The 20,475-nt window shown below is 37.9% G+C and overlaps 1 long non-coding RNA gene across 1 annotated transcript in view; it reads right to left on the bottom strand.

The window, feature by feature from the left end:
- Positions 1 to 4,820, bottom strand: part of LOC144379665 (uncharacterized) — a 123,543-nt gene extending 118,723 nt beyond the window's left edge. The window contains exon 1 of the long non-coding RNA XR_013442993.1: positions 4,723 to 4,820. This is a non-coding gene — a long non-coding RNA (uncharacterized LOC144379665). The remainder of the gene's footprint in view (positions 1 to 4,722) is intronic.
- Positions 4,821 to 20,475: the final 15,655 nt, after the last annotated feature.

Consider the following 20,475-nt stretch of genomic DNA (forward strand, 5'->3'; position numbering starts at 1 on the left):
GTGCTCTTAAACTAGTACCTGTTTCCTTCTGACTCTCATTCATGGTCATTTGTGTTCTTGTGTGTTCGGTGCTCTTTGATCATAGGCCTGTAGGTAAACTTTATTAGTGATCTTCTGGAGTGGATGTGCATTTCCTCCTCCCAGGAATCAGGGGAGCTACCAAATGAGACCAATTTATCCACCTTCCCGGGTCCTGGCCTTAGTTAAGGAGCCTTAGGATTTCAATCTTGCCAACAGCTCCTGGTCCAGTCACCCGACCGCAGCACTGATGGCATTTACCCTTAGAGAAACCCACTGTCTGGGTGTGAAAGTCAGGCTCTAGTTCTGGTTTCGATCTCCTTTTCTCTGTCTTTGTTGTTTGTCTCCTTGGAGATGTCCTCAACTTCTGATTAATCCAGTAATATAATAAAACTATGTGTTATACAAGATCTAGTTCTGTTTTGTGTTCCTAAAGGCCATTCAAAGCCACTGATGGGAATGAAAATTGAACAAATTTGACTTTTATGGAGGTTAGGACACCTGATTTGTATTTCCAAGTAAAAATGATAGTTATATTATTTGGGATAATTTTTTTTAAGGGCCATTCTTTTTTTTTTTTTTTTAAAGATTTTATTTATTTATTTGAGTGAGAGAAAGAGAGAGAGAGCCAGCACAAGGGGTGGGGAAGGGCAGGTAGAGGGAGAAGCAGGCTTCCCGCAGTGCAGAGAGCCCGATGCGGGGGCTCGATCCCAGCACCCTGGGATCATGACCAGAGCCAAAGGCAGACGCTTAACGAACTGAGCCACCCAGGCACCCCTTATTTGAGTTAATTTTAAAGTCTATAACTACAGTACAAAATCATCCTTGAAAATTAAACTGATATTATTGTCAAATAATATTTAATTTTTTTTGTAAAGGCTTAGAACTAAACAAGGACTCTCATTCTGTAAAGTACCAGAGCTCCTTAAAGCACATGTTGAAAGTTCTTAAGAAAAATCACCTCAGGCAGCATTTTTCTTCCTCCCAAGAGTTTGGTCGGTGTGTCTTTGCCTGTGGTCTTAACCTTATACTAATTCCCAAAGTCAGATATTGCCTGACCGACGCAGGATTCGTTGAGCTCCAGCTCTAGATAGTGGATTTCAGTAAAAAGGGTCAGAACTCTTATAATATTCGTAATCTCTGAGTCCTTACTTACACATGGGGGCTAATCATTGCAGTGTAGAGCATGGGAATCACAATTCACTAACTCCAGTATATAGGAAATAGCCATTTTTAATCTTTTTTAAAAATAAAATGGATTCTATGCCTTCACACATGGCTGGTGGGAAATTCTCATTCAGTCATTACTAGGGCCCCTTTCTCTCTCACGGTCTCAGTGAAATATGTTCGGAGAAGGAAGCCAGACCCACTAACATTTGTACCATAGCAGTCATGCCAAAAATGTTACTGCATATGTGTGAAGAGGTTTTCGAGATCTAGCAACTGTTTTCACGGTTTGCTTGGAGTACGAATACTGTACTGACACTGGGATTTCTGATGTTTAGCTTCATTAATCTCTCTTTATGAACTTTACCTTCGGTGTCTCCTCCTTACTTATTATTAAGTAAGAGGAAATACCTTTGTCTTTTCTCTTGATCTTTCAAATTTTCGTTCTCTACTTACACTCATGAGCATTTTACTTAATCACTTTATCCCAAGACTTTTAAGACATCCAAGAAAGGCTTTAAGGCGAGAAAGGATGTATCCTCTAAATGGCTTTTACTCTTGGCCCAGCAATGCAACTTCCCTTGAGACTGTGAAATAGTAAAGATCTTGGATACCTCAATGAAGCAAAGGCAGAGGGGAATCACAGAGAGAAAAGACAGAAGTGATTATCTTGCCACAATAATTACTGCTAATATTTAATTTTTTCTTTAAAGCCTGGTACATTCCAGATATGAAGCTAAAAAACTTACTATACGTAATTATCTCATTTAATCCTCACAGCAACTTTATGATAGAGCTACCATTATTCTGTTTTATAAAACGCTAAAGAGAGTTTATTATCTTTTTATTTTCTTAAGACTTATTTATTTATTTTAGAGAGTGAGAGCATAGGGAGGGGAGGGCCAGAGGGAGAGGGAGAGACAGTCTTAAGCAGGCTGCGCTGTGTGAGAGCCCGACGCACAACTCAGTCTCACAACCCTGAGATCACAACCCTGAGGACACGATCTGAGCCAAAACCAAGAGTCGGATGCCACCCAGTGCCCCACACTAAAGAGAATTTAAATCACAGCCCCTGATCTGAAACCGAAGAGCCAGGATTTAAACCTCCGTGATCCCACAGTAAACTGTATTGCCTTTGGTCACTGATTAGGTTTCTAGTTTCTCTTTTAGTGATACCTAAATTACCAATCTAGGAATCCCAATTAGCTTTGGTTGCCTATATTTCTTCTGACAGTTTTCTCCGAGGATATTGAGTCCTCCTAATATTGAACCTCAGACTGAGGAATGGAAATCTCACTATCTTTTTGTTGACAGATTTCTCTAAGGCCAACAACCTCCAATCACAGACAGCCATGCCCCAGAATGCCCTAAAGTCATGCTCTATAAATCTGGAACAACTTGTTGCTATTGCCCTAAACTCCTACGTGAGAAGCTGAGGTGGTGGCATGTGGGGTTTGTCAGTCCCATCAGTATGGCTATATTTTGTACCTGTCTCTTCTCCCATTCCTGCTCTTTACTAGACACCTGGCACAACCCACCAGATGCCGAGGTATGACTAACTGAACGTTTAGTCTGTAGTAAATGGAGAGGTACTTTAACAGCAAAAACCACTTCGGTCAATGAGTAAATATTTATACTATATAAGTATTTGGTCTTTGGTGCCATATGTATAATTAAAACTAACTTAAAAATATACTTCTATTTAGTCAAGCAAAGCTTACAGAGGGAATTGGCATGAATTTTTTTTACTTAAAAATGTGTAAAACATACACAGTAATAGTTTCTGACGGTATAGAACAGCTTGCTCATTAAAATTTCATGTTTTCTTAGAATGGAAGGAGCGATAAGATTTTCAGAATGTCTAATCATCCTGGAGAACACTATCCCAGTTCTATTCATTTTGCAAATGCTAAAATAGGGTAGATTATGCAGAAATTAAAAAGCAAGAACATTCTACATTTAAAAAATTGGTAGGTAGTGTCACTATAAATTATATATTACAATAGGAAGGTTCGTGGTATAAACAAATTTTGATATTATGATAAAAGATGTATTGGCTATATCACTGATGTATTGAACAATCTTACATGTTTACTGCTTCACCTGGATAAAAAGATAAGTACCAGTGTTAAAAGGAATAATTCTCTTTCACACGCATAAACTGTTGTCAAACCCAGAAAGGGAAATGTACAGTATTTTCTTAAAGTCTGGAAACTTGGGCTAAAATTGGTATTATTAGGTAGATGGTCACAAATACATCAAGTATTTTATAAGATAATCCAAAAGACAGCATCTGTTTGACTTGTTCAATAGTGGTCTATACTAATCTTTGATTTATTAAAAAATTACATTTTAATTACTTAAATGACATTAGAGTACAGTACATTCTCCTAATCTGTTTCACAGAGGAGAAACTGAAGATTTCAAAAATTAAATACCTTAAAAGGTTATTTACCTGTAACCCAGAAAAGCATAAGAAAACATAAAACAAACTAAAAAAGTACAAAGTTCTCACAAATCCCTAACATTATTATTGGTGTGGGGAGTGGTAATGCATATGTTTAGTAAGAATAAGTGCCTTCAAAACATAATATATTTACCTATACCAGCATCACTTCCTCAGTTGTAATGATGTGTTTACATGTCTGTTTGCACCTGCTTCTTTAAGGTAGGCTACCAAGTTTTGGGTATCATCGCAATTTAAGTGCCAAGATGTTCTATATAGTCACCTGGTGTTTGGAGTCTTTTTTTTTTTTTAAGATTTTATTTATTTGACAGAGAGAGAGAGAGACAGCGAGAGAGGGAACACAAGCAGGGGAAGTGGGAGAGGGAGAAGCAGGCTCCCCACGGAGCAAGGAGCCCAATGCAGGGCTCGATCCCAGGACCCCGGGATCATGACCTGAGCCAAAGGCAGACGCTTAACGACTGAGCCACCCAGGCACCCCTGGAGTCATTTTATATATATTATTTGCAAAGGAGTGGGGCAAATGGCATAATAACTTTATCTTCATCAATAGGGTCAAAATATCACATGACTACTGCCCTATACTTTTGAAAAAAAGATGAGTAAGACATTGAATAAATAAATGATGTTTCAACTGTGATTTTCAAATTGCTTCCTATTAATAGTATTTGAAAGATAATTGTATCCTTTAAATGCCTCCAAAATAATAATTACAAAAATCCTAAGAAATAAAATACAGTTATTAAAAACCCTATTTAAAATATATGAAAGTGCTCAGACTACCAAAGTATGAATACAATGTAATGTAAATGTAAATGTACTATAATAAAATTATAGATATATTATATATGTAAGCTTATATGTTTAGAATAATAGAAGAGAAATGTATCAAAATATTACTGATAGATCTCTAGTGATATTATAGGTAATTGTCTTTCTTGTATTTTCCGTATTTTTAAACTAATAAATTGTAGTATTTAAATGGAAAACTAAATGTTATTTTTACCATATTTTAGATTAAACTCTTTTTAGATTAAACTTTTAGATTAAACTCATTTAGATTAAATTCTTACCATTCATGTTTTTTCCATGTACTTCACTATATCAATCTCCATTATTTTCACCACAGAATATGCTAGGATTATTATCCCTTGTTGGTTTAGGATATTCTGTAACAGAGAAATTTAATGATTATTTCATGATTACACTATAAACTTATATCCAATATTACATTATAGATTTATATCCACCATGGTTACACTTTAGACTTTCTTCCAAAGCAGAACAAATTGGAAAACTTTGATTTCATCATCAAATTTTAGGGATAATATGTTCTAAAGTGTTACTCATTGTATGATTTCAAGGGAAAATTTATGTTCGAAAAGAAGCAAAACTATTTTTGTTAAAGTACCTGTACACCCACATTTTACTTATGAAAATTAAGATGTTGAAAATTTTCTATTCTTCAGAGTTGATTTATTATATATAAAATATTGAAAACTGAGGGACGCCTGGGTGGCTCAGTCGTTAAGCGTCTGCCTTCGGCTCAGGTCATGATCCCCAGTCCTGGGATCGAGCCCCACATCGGGCTCCCTGCTCTGCGGGAAGCCTGCTTCTCCCTCTCCCACTCCCCCTGCTGGTGTTCCCTCTCTCACTGTGTCTCTCTCTGTCAAATAAATATATAAAATATTGAAAACTAACATAAAGCGCAAATCTAATCCTGCACTCAAAACGTAACTAACAAATAGGCTTCTGGGAAGACTGTGGAGTAGGAGGACCCTAAGCTCGCCTCCTCACATGGATACAAGCAGATAACACTCACATCAGCTTAAATATCCCAGAAAGAGACCCAAAGACTGGCAGAATGAACTCCATAACTGAAAGTAGAGAAGAGGCCACATTGAAAAGTTAGGAAACATGGAGATAGGATTGGAGACCTAAAGGGACTGCAGCCATCACAGGATGGAGCCAGGAGTGCAGTAAAGGGCAAGAAATAGATGATCACAGTGGGGGCCCCACACAGGGAAAACAAACCCCCATAAAAATTGGCTGTGAAAGCAAGAGAGGATGAATTTCATGAGTTCTTACAAGCAGTGGGACTTAAAGCCTGAAATTCTTAAAATCAGTGTGCTTGGCCCTGGAAGAGCCCTGAGGGCATCAGGGAGCTGAGGCCCTGCCCTGAAAGACGCAGCACTGCAGGCAGTCTGAGCAGATCAGCAGGACACCTCCAGGAACAAAGGAACTGGCAGGTACCACTGCCCTCCAATGCCCCTCAGCACAAACACTTGGCCATCTGTGGGAACCAGCACTGCGCCCACACTCAGTACCTAACTTGCTTGCACCAAGCCCCACCCCCCTGCTCTTCAGCACCTCTGCCCTTTCCAGTCATTTTTGCATCAGTCCCAGAGCTGCGGGGCCCCTCCCCTCGAAGCCCAACACAAACCTTGCCCCCGTCGTCCCCTGACCAGTGCCTTTTCCAGGGCCTAGGTCTTGGCAGCTGCTGCAGCAGTGCCAACCTTTTCAGAAGCCTGAGGAGCACCTTGTTAAACAAGTGTGGGACCCATGCACCCACCTTTGCAGCTCCACTTGGGCTGGCCAGTCCTGACCCAGCAGCTCCAGGTCTCAATTAACAAGTAGACCAGCGTGTACCTTGTTAAAACACACCCTACACCTGGCAGGGACCAAACACTGCTGACAGCAGGCAAAGAGAGCCACTGCAGACACCTGAACCGAAGGGAAAAGAGGCAAGAACACAACAAGGCACACACAATGCACGCAGTAGATACTCCCTGAAGCACCAGTTCCTGGGGAATGGAGGACACTGCACTGCAGGACATTGCAGATCCCTTCTTCATAAGGCCACTGCCTTTAAGAGCAGGAGACAGAGCTGAGTTCCCTAACATGCAAAAACAGACCCAGAGAAAAAATGAGAGACAGAGATATATGTCCTAGAGGAAAGAAGAAAACCAAACCACAGCAAGGGACCTAAGCAAAATGGATAGAAGCAATATGCTTAGGGATGCCTGGGTGGCTCAGTCGGTTAAGCGTCTGCCTTCGGCTCAGGTCGTGATCCCAGGGTCCTGGGATCGAGTCCCGCATCGGGCTCCCTGCTCCGCGGGGAGCCTGCTTCTCCCTCTGCCTCTGCCTCTGTCTCTCTCTCTCTGTCTCTCATGAATAAATAAATAAAATCTTTAAAAAAAAAAAAAAAAGAAGCAATATGCTTAATAGAGAATTTAAAGTAATGATCATTAAGATACTCACGGGACATGAGAAAAGAGTAAAGGACATCAGCGAGATCCTTAACAAAAAAGATAAAGAATCAGAGATGAAGAACACAATAAATTAAATTAAAAATACACTTGATGCAATAAAATAGTAGGCTAGTTGAAGCTGAGAAGTGAATTAATGACCTGGAAGACAGAGTAATGGAAACTAACCAACCTGAGCAAATGGGAGGAAAAAACATGTAAATTGATAATAGTCTTAGGGAACTTAGTCAAGTGTAATAATATTTGCATTATCAGGATCCCAAAGGAAGAAGAGAAAAGGGCGCAGAAATTTTACTTGAGGAAATAGTAGCTGAAAACTTCCCTAATCTGGGGAAGGAAACAGATATCCGGATCCAGGAGGCATGAGATCCACCCTCCACCCCGCCCCCCCCCAAAAAAATTCAACCCAAGGAGAGCCATTCCAAGGCATATAGTATTAAAATGGCAAAAAGTAGTGAAAAAGAAAGAACCTTACAAGCAACAAGAGAAAAGAAGACTCCATTAAAAAGCTACTAGAAGTGATCAATGAATTCAGTAAAATGTTAGGATACAAAGTCAATGTACAGAAATCTGCTTCATTTCTACATACTAATAATGAAGGAGCAGAAAGAGAAACTAAGAAAATTCTAATTACAATTGCACCAAAAATAATAAAGTACTTAGGAATAAACTTAACCAAATTGGTGAAAGACCTGTGCTCTGAAAACTATAAAGCACTGATGAAAGAAACTGAAGATGACACAAATGGAATCCATGCTCATTGATTGAAGGACAAATATTGTTAAAATGTCTATTCTATCCAAAGCAATCTACACATTTAATACAATCCTTATCAAAATACCAACAGCATTTTTGCAGTGCTAGAACAAACAATCCTAAAATTTATAAGGAACCACCAAAGACCCTGAATAGCCAAAGCAATTTTGAAAAAGAAAAGCAAAGCTCGAGGTATCATGATTCCAGACTTCAAGTTATATTACAAAACTGTAGTAATCAAAACAGTATGGTGCTGGCACAAAAACAGGTACATAGATCAATAGAAAACTCAGAAATAAACCCACAATTATATGGTCAATTAATCTTTGACAAAGCAGGAAAGAATATCTAATGGGAAAAAGACAATCTCTTCAATAAATAGTATTGGAATAACTGGACAGCTACATGCCAGCAAATGGAACTGGACCATTCTCTTACACCATACATCAAAATAAATTCAAAATGCATTAAAGACCTAAATGTGAGATTTGAAAACATTAAAATTCTAGGGGAGAGCACAGGCAATAATGTCTCTAACATCGGCTGTACAACTTTTTTCTAGATAAGTCTCCTGAGGCAAGGAAAACAAAAGCAAAACTGAACTATTGGGACTTCATCAAAATAAAAAACTTCTGCACAGCAAAGGAAACAATCAATAATATTAAAAGGCACTCTACTGAATGGGAGAAGATATTTGCAAACAACATATCCAATAAAAGGTTGGTATCAAAATATATAAAGAAATGATACAACTCAACACCCAAGAAACAAATAACCCAACTAAAAAATGGGAAGAAGACATGAACAGACGTTTCTCCAAAGAAGACATATACATGGCCAACAGACACATGAGAAGATGCTTGACATCACTAATTATCTGGGAAATAAAAACCAAAACTAATGAGATATCACCTTACACCTGTCAGAATGGCTAAAATAAAAAACACAGGAAACAACAAATACAGGTAAAGGTGTGGAGAAAAAGGAACCCTATGCACTGATGGGAATACAAACCGGCACAGCCATTGTGGAAAACAGTATGCGGGTTCCTCAAAAAGTTACAAACAGTACTACCCTATGATCCAGTAATCACATTAGTGGGTATTTATCAAAAAAATTCAAAAATATTAATTCAACGGATACATGCACCCTTATGTTTATAGCAGCATTATTTATAATAGCCAAATTATGGAAGCAGCCCAAGTGTCCATCAATAGATGAATGGATAGAAAAGAAGGTGTGTGTGTGTGTGTGTGTGTGTGTGTGTGTGTGTGTGTGTGTGTGTGTATAATGGAATTTTATTCAGCCATAAAGAAGAATGAAAGCCTGCCATTTGTGACAACATGGATAGAGCTAGAGAGTATAATGGTAAGTGAAGTCAGTGAGTCAGAGAAAGACAAATACTATCTGATTGCACTCATGTGTGGAATTTAAGAAACAAAACAAAGGAGCAAAGAAAAGAAAAAGAGAGAGGGAGAGATCAACCAAGAAATAGACTCTTAACTATAGAGAATCAACTCATGGTTACCAGAGTGGGGGGGAGGGATGAGGGAAATAGGTGATGGGGATTAAGGAGCTCACTTGTGATGAGCACCTGACGATGTATGGAATTGTTAAATCACTATATTGTACACCTGAAACTAATATAACACTGTATGTTAACTACACTTGAATTAAAATAAAAACTTGAGGAAAAATAAATAAAAGTGTGATATAAAATGGTTAATACAAACACACTGTTAATTCTGATACATCATACAATTTTAAAAATGTAAGCACTTAGTCTTATCAAGTTAATGCCATAAAAATAGGTATTTTCAGATTTTTGGTGACTGATTCTTTAAATCTCTAAGGTTAGTATTTTCTTATTGTAAATCTTTCTTAATCACGACTTTTTTTAGGAGAACAAAGAATGTAAATATATATGAAACATGAAACTTAACGTGTGGTTCAAATATTGTAATCCCAAATGAATTACTAAAAGAAAGATGTGATAGAATTATTTAGAGTTGCATGAAAGTGAGGCTTAAACATTGTGTAATTTAATCATATTCTCTAATATTTTAAGAAGCTTAGCTTTATACATTCTACAAAGTAATTTTGCCTAGACTAAGGAAACAGCTCTTTTTGTCAAAATTCTCTTCATTAAAATTAAGTGATTAGATATGTTAGTTGTTTGTCTTGGTTCTGAGACTTCATTAGAGTTTTATTAAAATTAAAGCAAAAAAACCCCATTCTTTATTATTCTTATTACTTGAAATTATCTATCCACTAGGTAGAATGTATACAGAAATTTACAGCATACAAAATTTAGCATGAGATACAAAACAGCAATGGCTAAACAAGCATAAGAGTCCGGGTTGATGAGTGTCAGAGACTAAGATTTCTTTCTTCTGTTACTCTGCCGTCCCCAGGGTGGGCTCCTCCTTCTCCGTGGCAAAATGACTCACCACCGCATCCACAGTCTAGCCTTAAAAAAGTGGGTGCAGCAGGCAGTCTGGAGTACAGTGATTCTGGGCGTCCTGGAAATTGCTCACATTACCTTTTAATGTATTTCATTGGCCATAATTTAATCTCAGAGCTACAGTTAGCTACCAGGGAGACTAGGAAATGGAGTCTCTATTCTGGGTGGCTATGGGACCAATTAAAAATAAGGAACTCTTGTCTCTACCAAAGAAGGGAAAAATATATACCAGAAGAAACCTAGTAGCCTCTGCTGTAGTCATATTTGCATAAATTCTAAAAGTCTAGTCCTTGAAAATTTGTAATGGTTAAAAGAATACTGAAACATAGAATCTTTTTCTTAATTTAGACACTATACTTGTACTAGACTGAGCATTACTATTTTGACTTTTATTCAGTATGGAATCTGCTTGTCATAGCATCAAATTTAGGTGTCAGTTTGGAACCTTTTCCAAATTTAAGATTTCCAAATTTCCCAATTTTCCAGTGTAAGAGGGAGGCCCCAAATAAAACAAGACAGCTAAATGTTGTTCGTTTGCTACAGCAAAGACTCAACCAAGTACAAAAACCCTGGTGAGTCTTGCCCAGTGGGAAAAGTATATCAGAAGGAACCAGTTACTAAAAGTATTAGTATTAATATTATTTTTAAAAGAGTTAATATTTAGATTTAGTCGCATGTTACATCTTTGATTACTTGTTTTTTACATTTCAATCCTTCTTTCTAGAATTATTTTCCTTCCACCTAAAATACGTATTTTGGAATTTCCATTAAACTATTTCTTTGTGGTAGATTTCTTATGTGTGAAATGTATCTTGCCTTTATTCTTGATAGTTTTGTGGATATGGAGTTCTAGTTTGACAGTTATTTTCTCTCAGTCCATTGAAGATGTTATTCCTTTAGTTTCTATTGGCTCTCCAAGTTGCTATTACAAACAAAAATTAGAATCAGACCTATAAATGCATAAGACAAGCTGATGGCTGCCAAAGGGCCGAGGGTCAGAGAAAGGGAAAAATGGGTGAAGTGGAGTGGGAGATACAGACTTGCCGTTATAGAATGGATAAGTCATGAGAATAAAAGGTACAGCTAGGGAATATGGTCTATCGTATTGTAATAGCCTTGAATGATGACAGATGATAGCTACACACACTTGTGGTGAGCATAGCATAATGTATAGGAATATTGAATCACTACCTTGTACACCTGAAACTAATGTAACATTGTGTGTCAACTATACTCAAATAATTTTTTTTAAGTTTAAAAAAAAAAAAGCTTCTGTTTGAAAATCAGCGAGCTAATGATTGTTCCTTTTAGGTAGTCTGAATCTTCTAAGTATTAAATTCTTAAGACCACAAATAAAACTGTTATTGGATGCAGATTTAGAATAATCTTTATAGTTATATTACACTCCTCTGAACTGTAACCTATAGTATAAGTAATAATAATACAGGCATACCTCCAAGATATTGCAAGTTGGGTTCCACACTACCACTTCAAGTAAATCAGGTCAAATGAATTGTTTTGGTTTCCCAGTACATATAAAAGTTATGTTTACACTATCCTGTAGTCTATTAAGTGTGCAATAGGATTATGTCTAAAAAAAACTGAAAATGAAAAATGTGTAAAAGATTGTGAGAATTACAAATTGTGACAGGGAGACACAAATGAGCAAATGCTGTTGGAAAAATGGCGCGGAGAGAGGTGCTCCAGGCCCGGTTGCCACAAACCTTCAATTTGTAAAACACGCAATACCTGCAAAGTGCAATAAAGCAAAGGGCAATAAAACCAGGTCCGCCTGCAGTAACTAACATCTGTTTAGCGCTTACCTTGTGCCTGACACGTGGTAAACACACCCCTCCTTAATTGCCTCATTCAGCTCTCACAGTAATCTTTGGCGGTAGGTACTCTTCTTATCTCCGTTTTGCGTGAGGAATGAGACTCAGGAAAGTTAGATAACGTCTGTCAGATCACACAGCCAGGAGCGAGAGGGGAGGAGAGAACAAACTGAGGTCAGTGGGAGTAACACCACCCTGGCTCAGGTGAAAATTACTTGCAGTCTGAGTGTAGACGGTGCAGCGATTTGCAGCCCATTGGGTTACGCTGGAACTACATTTCCCAGAATCCCTCTCCTCCTTGCTTCCCGGAGAGTGTCAGCAGAGGGAAAGAGTTGCGGGAAATTTAGGTGGGAGTGAGAAAAGAGCCGTTACTCTCTGAAAGTCATCCAGTTACTGGGGTGGGAATCCAACACAGAGGTGCCCGCCAGTGCATTCAGGCTTGCCCAGGCCCTTGCTTGATGTCCCACTCTCCAGCCCTGGGGACAAACAGTGACGCCAGCCACAGCTCTCACCCCAAGGGATGCAGAGGCAACAGCCGTGCTGAGATTTTTTTCCTCCTTTCACCACCCTTGTCCTGCTCCCTGAGCTGCACAAGCCCACTTCCCAGCTTCCCTTGCCAGCGTCCACCCTTCCATTTGTGCCCCAACTCAGGGGAGCTGGCCTCCAAATCCTCTTTCCAGACCCACAAATATGTATGGTCTAACTCCTTTAACAAATCTCTATTCCATAATAAATGCAATGATTCCATATCCTTAACTGAACCATGACTAAACCTGGAGGTGATACAGTATTAAAATACTGCCCGAGTGGTGTCTTTAAAAAAAAAAAACAAACCTCCCTTGTGTGTGTTCCTTGAAATGTAGATTTTGGGGTCCCTGTCTTAGATATTTTAATTACTAGGCAGGGTTAGATTCTGACTTTCATAGGCCCTAGGCATCTCTGCCTTCAGTGTACCCCTTTATCCATAAAAAATATTAAACGTATTTTACGAATGTGTTGGTATAAAGACAAATACAATCCAAGCTGAATTATATCTATTTTTTCTTCTAATTTTAAAGAAGAGTAAACATTTTCTTGGATCCTAAAAATATTGTGGATCCTAGACGCTGTGTCTACTGTGGCTAATGTCCAAGCTGACCCTGTTAGTAGGTTTGGAGAGGGGCCAGGAATATGAATTTTAGTAGCCTCTCCTGGTGATTCTTCTCCTTAGGCAAGTTTGAAAAGCGCTGCTAGAGGATATGTGTACCTCAGGACCTTGAGGAAGCTCTGTAATCACATCGTTAAAGGGTAAATAACAAAAACAACCTTCATATGGAAGGGAACACATTTGTGGAGGAAACACTTTTTAAAAAAGTATAATAACAACAACAAAACCTAGCCCTGCAAAATAGCAACAGATATCCCACCCTGTGCCTTATGCTTATAACACATCTGATTTTGCAAGTTTTGTCTCATTTCCATGCATTGGCCTTACAGTAGAATCACTGTGGCATTGTTTCTGTAGGAAATTGTATACCAATGAATCATTGAATCTCTCTTACAAGCTCCTCTGAGAATTAAGGTCCAAAAGCAAAGGAAAGTTATGATAAAACAAACAAAAAAAAAACAGGTCCACTCGTAAGGCATAATTTCCCAGGCTGCTGTGCTTATAAAGTTCTAGCATAAAATTGATTTGCCTTTATTTGTTTCCTGTCTCTGAATTAAATTTTAATCTCCTTCCTGGTGGGAAATAAATTGTATAACTCAGGATTTAGAGCAGTGCTCTAATCAATGTGGACTCCTTGAAAAACACTAAAGATAAAAGTCAAGAGTATAAGTAAATAGGTTTTTTCCTGACCCTGAAAATAAATCCAAAATGCTAAGCAAAGACAAATATTCAAAATTTCATGTTGCTTTTTATTTTTTTTTGGTGAAACTATATTCTCTTAAGCAACTTCTATGTGTATGTCTTATCTCTATTACTAGATGGTTTGTTGAGTATATTTTCTGTTTCTCTGATTCCCAATGGCACCTCTGTATTACCATGAAAGTAGATGTCCCTCAAAAATAACTTTTTATACTTAATGAAAGAAGAAAAAACTTGAGATAGATTTTTAAGATATATTTCTGGTTTTTTGTTGTGGGGACTGGGAAATGGGATTAATGTATTTATGATGTCAAAGTGTGCAGACTTCGGTTGAAATGAACTTTTCAAAGTATCTCAAGGTTGAACTCTGAAAAAATATCTTTAAGGTCTAAAGAAGGATTAGGATACATTAGAGATTGATTGCTTTGTTTTCAATTCTTCTACAGAGATTCTGCTTCTTCTGTTTCTTCTCACTGTGTGCTCCCAGGGCATGTTTCCAGTATTTGGAAAGAACAGAGGTTTAGTGCATTCTCCCTATGCTCATCCTCAGCTAAAACACAGGTTAAAAAGAAATCCTAACTTTGCTTTTCCTAGGGAAAACAGGAACCAGACAGGAAGCAAAAGAACTTAAAAGGAGTAAGCACAATACATACAATAACAATCCCTGACACCAATCTGAGAAATGTCACTTTCCATCTGTCCTAAAAGGTACAGAATATCGACATGCTACACAATGGGGCAGGACAATGCTTTCAGAGATTTTTCAGTTACCCCAACTTTAGGTGTATCATAGTACAGTTAAACTACTTTGTTAATTTGTGAATTCTCAGAAAAAAATTGCAAAGCACACTATAAATTAGATTTGCTGCATAGAATTTTCAGAATACATAAAAAGAAAGCAATAGAGGAAAGGAGACTGTGTGCCTAAGTATCACTTAATTGGTTATCCTGGTGTCATGATGCAGAGAACTTTGGAGCTCTAAGAAGCTTAACTGCTGATGGTTTGCGAGAGCATGTCCATTAAAAACAGTCCTGGTGCTTCAGTTCTTGAGGCCAGCTCTTCTCTTAAAATGTGGTTACCATCTCATAAGAGTGGTAGAGATATTGAAAATATTATTATGTACCTGCAGACACATTCTTTGATTTTTAAGGTTAATAAATCCTCACTATTTTGAATATCAAGACGTGCTGCCCATTAATCTAGCATATTTAGAGTTAAGAACATTTTTCGTAGAACCTTGAAATGATAGAGGCAGAGGACAGTTGGGTGTTTTCCTGATTCCTGGGGAAATGACAATAAAGCTCTCCTAATATTTGAATTAGGCATACTTTGATCCCTCACTTCTTCCTCACCACTATCTCCCAAGATGTCCATGAATGGAAGATCAGAATATAAACAAAGTCAGTGAAGTAAAGTAAAAAGTGTTGCACAAGTTGACAGTTGTAAAATAAGTGAAATTTCTATGTTTATTTCATAAGCATTGTGAATTACAAGAGTACGTTTGCCTTCAGAATTTTTAAGATCCCGAACTGATAAAACAAAAAGAAATGTCTTTTTACTTTTCTTAAAGAGGTTGCTTTTATTACCTGTAGAAGACAATATTTGACATAGTTCCCAACTTCACAACGACTCTTTTCCTGAGATCTACATTCACCAAAACAAGAATCTCATGAGTCAAGTCTGTGGAAGCTGTTTATACCTATGACTGCACTCTCTGGGCCAGTTGCCTATGATGGACATTTGATCCAATTTTAGCCAAATTCCCTCCAGTAAAATGGAAAGTGAGATTAGCAGATATTTTGCAGCAGGTCTCTGTAGGTAGTTGGTACTGAGGTGATGGAAGTTCCATAGCTGGGGAACTTGTGTATAGAGAAACAAGGAAAGTTGAACTAGAGATATAACAATGTAGGAGATGTAAAAGAACAGATGTAAAAATATATATTACTCCAAAGGAAAAGAGAGAGAGAGAGAGAGAGAGAGAGACCAAAGAATGACTCCCAGGATTCTCTAGTTCTCTCATTTCCATTATAGATCTCCAGTATACTTTTTTATTTTTTAAGATTTTATTTATTTGAGAAAGAGTGGGAGAGAGCACGAGCAGGGTAGAGGGACAGAGGGAGAGGGAGAAGCAAACTCCCCGCTGGGCAGGGAGCCTGATGCGGGGCTCCATCCCAGGACCCTGGGATCATGGCCTGAGCTGAAGGCAGATGCTTAACTGACTGAGCCACCCAGGCGTCCCACCAGTGTACTTTTTATTCTTAGCTTTCGTAAGATAGCTTTGTACCCTCAAAATAGATCTCTCCCTTTTTGCATAAGCTTGTTCTAAGCATGTTCTACAAGATAAATCCAAAACATCTCTAAGACATCATCCCATAATTATCAATTGCAAACACTGGCCCCCCCAAAAATTTACTTTCATTTCTTTAGACATTTTAATACTCATTGAATAGCAAATGTTCTATTCTTTTTCCTATTTAATGTATCCAATATACCAAATTGAGCTGCATTAACAAGTATGAATAACAGACCATATGTTCACAGGTACAATGGTGATTTTCTGATCATGCTGCCTGCTCACATTTCCAAAACAATCAATCAAATAATAAATTAATAATGAAAAGTTAATTGAGTACAACTTTTTTTAAATATAGGACTTGGTGCTGTGGGGGATACAAAAAGAAAATAATGCAATTCATGCGAGAGCACATCATTTTCAATAACAGATTATTTCCTATATGTGAAAAGTAGTGATCTATTCAACAAATTAAAAAAAAAAAAAAAACGTTCAGAGCGGGATAAGTTTAACCACACAAATAGTTCCATCTAATTTTCTGAAGGAATCACATCATTAAATAATTTAATCCGGCTTCTCAGAATTCGTTATATAGTATTTTGATGTGGAAGCAATTCCAAATGGTTTGAATCGACTTTCAAAATGATTTCTCCCTATATAAGGAGATAATTGCTTGGTATGTCAGTCAGTATTTTTAGTTATAAGTAACAAATCAGCTCTGGCTGAATAAAGCAGAAAATGAATTTATCACAGAATATTGAGTAATACATAGCATCATGAGAAGGGCTGAAGAACTAAGACATCCAACAATGGATAATTCTCAGAACTGTGCTAGAGAAGTGGTCTAGTCAGGACACCGCCTGCACGCACAGGGACTACAAGCTTTCCCACAGCCGAAAATGGCTGCCATGGATGTTTTACATGGTTGTCAATACAGTCAGCGCTCCATCTCAGGAACTGTTTCCCTGCAGCCACCCCTCTTTCAGAGAGAATTCTATAGCTTTCCTTCTTTGCATCACTAGCCTCCAAATCACAGTCCGGCAGAGCATTGGACTTATAGCTGTGCCCTACCTGCAAGGGAGGCTGGGAAATCATGAATATGGCATTTCCAGCTTCACAGGAAGAGGTAGACTCTCACAGGATTTAAGGAATTGCGAATGCCTTAACATGGCAAGGTGGTCCCTATCCTGAGCTGCCAAAAAGTGTGAGAACTGTCTAGGACATCATGTATGCCAAGGGCTAGTACAATTAATGTCAGTTCTTTCCCTCTTTTTGTATTCTTTTTAGTACTTCTTCTCCTTTCAAGTTGTTTTCTGCAGCAGTGATTTAGAGCAAGTGTATGCAGAACAGTTCTTATCCCAATAACAGGTCATGGATTGAAAATATTTTTATGTTTCACCTGTCTTACTGCTTTTCAGCGGAACAACAATACGAGTAGATGAAGTAAAATTCATATATAGGAAACACTGAGGCTTAATTAAAGTTCTTTTCAAAGTGATTGCGCATGCCTAGCTCACAGTGATGGCAGGGATTTTCAGAATCTCCTTGATAAGTATTTGAGCTATAGGATAGGCCATTCCTCAAAAAAAGAAAGATGTATGCCTGCATTTTCTTAATTTCTAGGAAGAAAAAATAAAAAGAAAAAAAAACCACCCTTCCCAAAGTCTACAAATTTAAAGAGTTGTGGGAAATAGCAATTTTGTCTGACCTGTGCATGAACTGGTGACTACAATTTGTGATTAAGAAGAAAAAATTATGCCTAGGAATTTGGGAGCATCACTAGACACAAGTACAGAGATGGACATATTCATATGAAAGAATGAAATAATGTGTCCTTTGAGCTCCACATCATACTCCCATAATAAAGAAGGGCAGAAAAATATGGTGCCATAAGCTGCCCTAGAGATTTTTAATGCTGTCCCACGAGAGTATTCCCTCATTGCTCACTCATGATTATGCTGATGTTGGTTGTTTTGGGGGAGAGAATCTTTCTCCTTCTCCCCTTCTAGGTTCTTTGGCTTTAAATTGACAAAAGACAGATTAACAGAAAAACAAATTTAATTAGGTATGGATGCGAGCCCCACAAAGACATGAGAGGCTCCCTGAAAGTCAGACAATTGAGGTTTATATGTAATCCTGAGCTAAGGAGAAAGGGGTAAGAGTCTGGGACTTCAAAGGGGAAGAAGACAATCCACAGGAAGATGGAAAGAACCACTGTTTGCCATGCTCTTCAGATAAGTCTTTCTGATGTAGAAAGCGATCTCTAGTGTAGGTCTCTTCCTGAACCAGGCTATCTAAATTCTTTTAGGCAGTTAAAGGGGAAGCAAAGAGCTCCTTCTGAGTCCTTTGGGCCCCAATTATTTTCAGCTCGAAATAATCCACATGCCAAAATGGCACATTCTCGGGTGAACTGCCCCAAAGCCCATCATTTTTATTTATATTCTCCCTCAATTTTATACTTTGTCATTGAAAATGGAGTTTGCATTTTCTCCTGTGATGGAAAGAGTTTCAAAGGCAAGTGAAGTGTGGCCATGAAATCCCCATTTGCACCTTCTTCCTCACCTCTCTCCTTAACCCCCTCCCTGAGACATACACACAAAATGGCCAGGGCCCTTTAAGCCAACAAAACCTTAATTAGAGGAGTTACATATATACAGGTGCCACAGGTATTAATTAATTTTGAATTGTTTATTGGTTCTGTAATGTTTTAGTCCTAATTCTTAGTGAAGTAATTTCTTAGAGAAAAATACAAATAACCAGAAATACCAGGAAAAGTGACAATGTGACTTCACAAACCAAGCAATAAAAAAAATAGGAAAACTAAGGACTGACTCTTGAATCAATCATGTCCCTACTGTGGCTATTATGTGACTAGAAAAGTCACTGAATTACCTCAGCTTCCATGCCGCATCCTAGAAAAAGAGAGACATTTTCCTGGGAAGGGAAGCAGAATTTGCCACTCCCAAAGACATGTCTTTGGCACAGGATTATCTTGGGCTGGTTATTTTTGAGAAACAGCAGACACAGGAGAAGCTCTGGAAATTACGTAGTAGTTCCCCTTTTATAAGAGACACATTTATAAGGGTGACAGATGGTAACTAGACTTATCGTGGGGATCATTTTGCGATGTATAAAAATATGGAATGACTATGATATACCCCTGAACTAATAGGATAGTATATGTCAACTGTACTTTAATAAAAAAAAAAAGTTACTTCACCTTCACTGAAATATATGAAAGAATATTCCGGGGAGAGTTAGAAAACACTATTTAGAAATACTGATTGATCAGTCTGGGTTATATTCAGTTTTGAAGGTGAACAACTTATGTAAAACATTGTCCTAAAACATTGTTTTATTGGGGCACCTGGGTGGCTCAGTCACTTAAGCATCTGCCTTTGGCTCAGGTCATGATACCAGGATCCTGGGATCGGACCCCGCTTCGTGCTCCCTGCTCAGCAGGGAGTCTGCTTCTCCCTCCTCCTCTGCCCCTTCCCCTGGCTTGTGCTCTCTCTCTCTCAAATAAATAAATAAATAAATAAATAAATAAAATCTTTAAAAAAATAAAACAAAAAACCCATTGTTTTATTAATGAAGCTAGTTATTAAATATATACTGAAAATAAAGAAATAAAATTTTTTCTTCAGATTTCTTTTATTCGAAAGAATTATCATGGAAGAGCTTTCTATCCGATAATAGTAGGCATCTTGCAAGTGACATTCTTCAGGAAGAACTAAAAAGAAAATTCTGACAAAAGAAACTGTGTAACTACATTAAACTTTTTTACACAAGCTGCCCATTCTTGAACAGTACAATTCAAAGAAGACCACGTGCTTTAAAGTTTGTGTACTTAGGAGGCCATTACATCCTCCTAAGAAGGGAAGAAAGAAATCACAGAGCTTTTTTCAAGCACTTGTAACACATTTCAGCCATTCACTGGGTTCTCAGAACAGACTGAAAACTGAATGTTCATGTCTATCTAAAGTTGCTTGGCTAAGATCACTTTCTGAGAGCTTTTCAACCACATTAGAAGTTTCTCCAAGGCCAAACCAAAGAAGAAACTTAAATCTACCATCCATTCTCAATGTTTTGGCATCATGAACCTATGTACCTTTTCAACTGTATAACAGGCATTTAAAATTCCAAACCCTGTGGTTTTGCAAGATGTTCCAGACCTGTAAGTATAATGGACTTTAAATGCTGTGTCCTGGGGGAATAATTCTAAATCTTGATAAATATAAGATGTAGGCATCATCATTCATTGCAGCAGAAGGCAGTCTTGTCCACAGGCAACTGGCTGTCTCTATAGAAATCTAGTGAGTATACTGAGTCAAAGTAGGTCCCAGCAATGGTGCAGGGGCCAAA

Source organism: Halichoerus grypus, chromosome 12 (assembly GCF_964656455.1).
Source record: "Halichoerus grypus chromosome 12, mHalGry1.hap1.1, whole genome shotgun sequence".
Classification (NCBI taxonomy): domain Eukaryota; kingdom Metazoa; phylum Chordata; class Mammalia; order Carnivora; family Phocidae; genus Halichoerus; species Halichoerus grypus.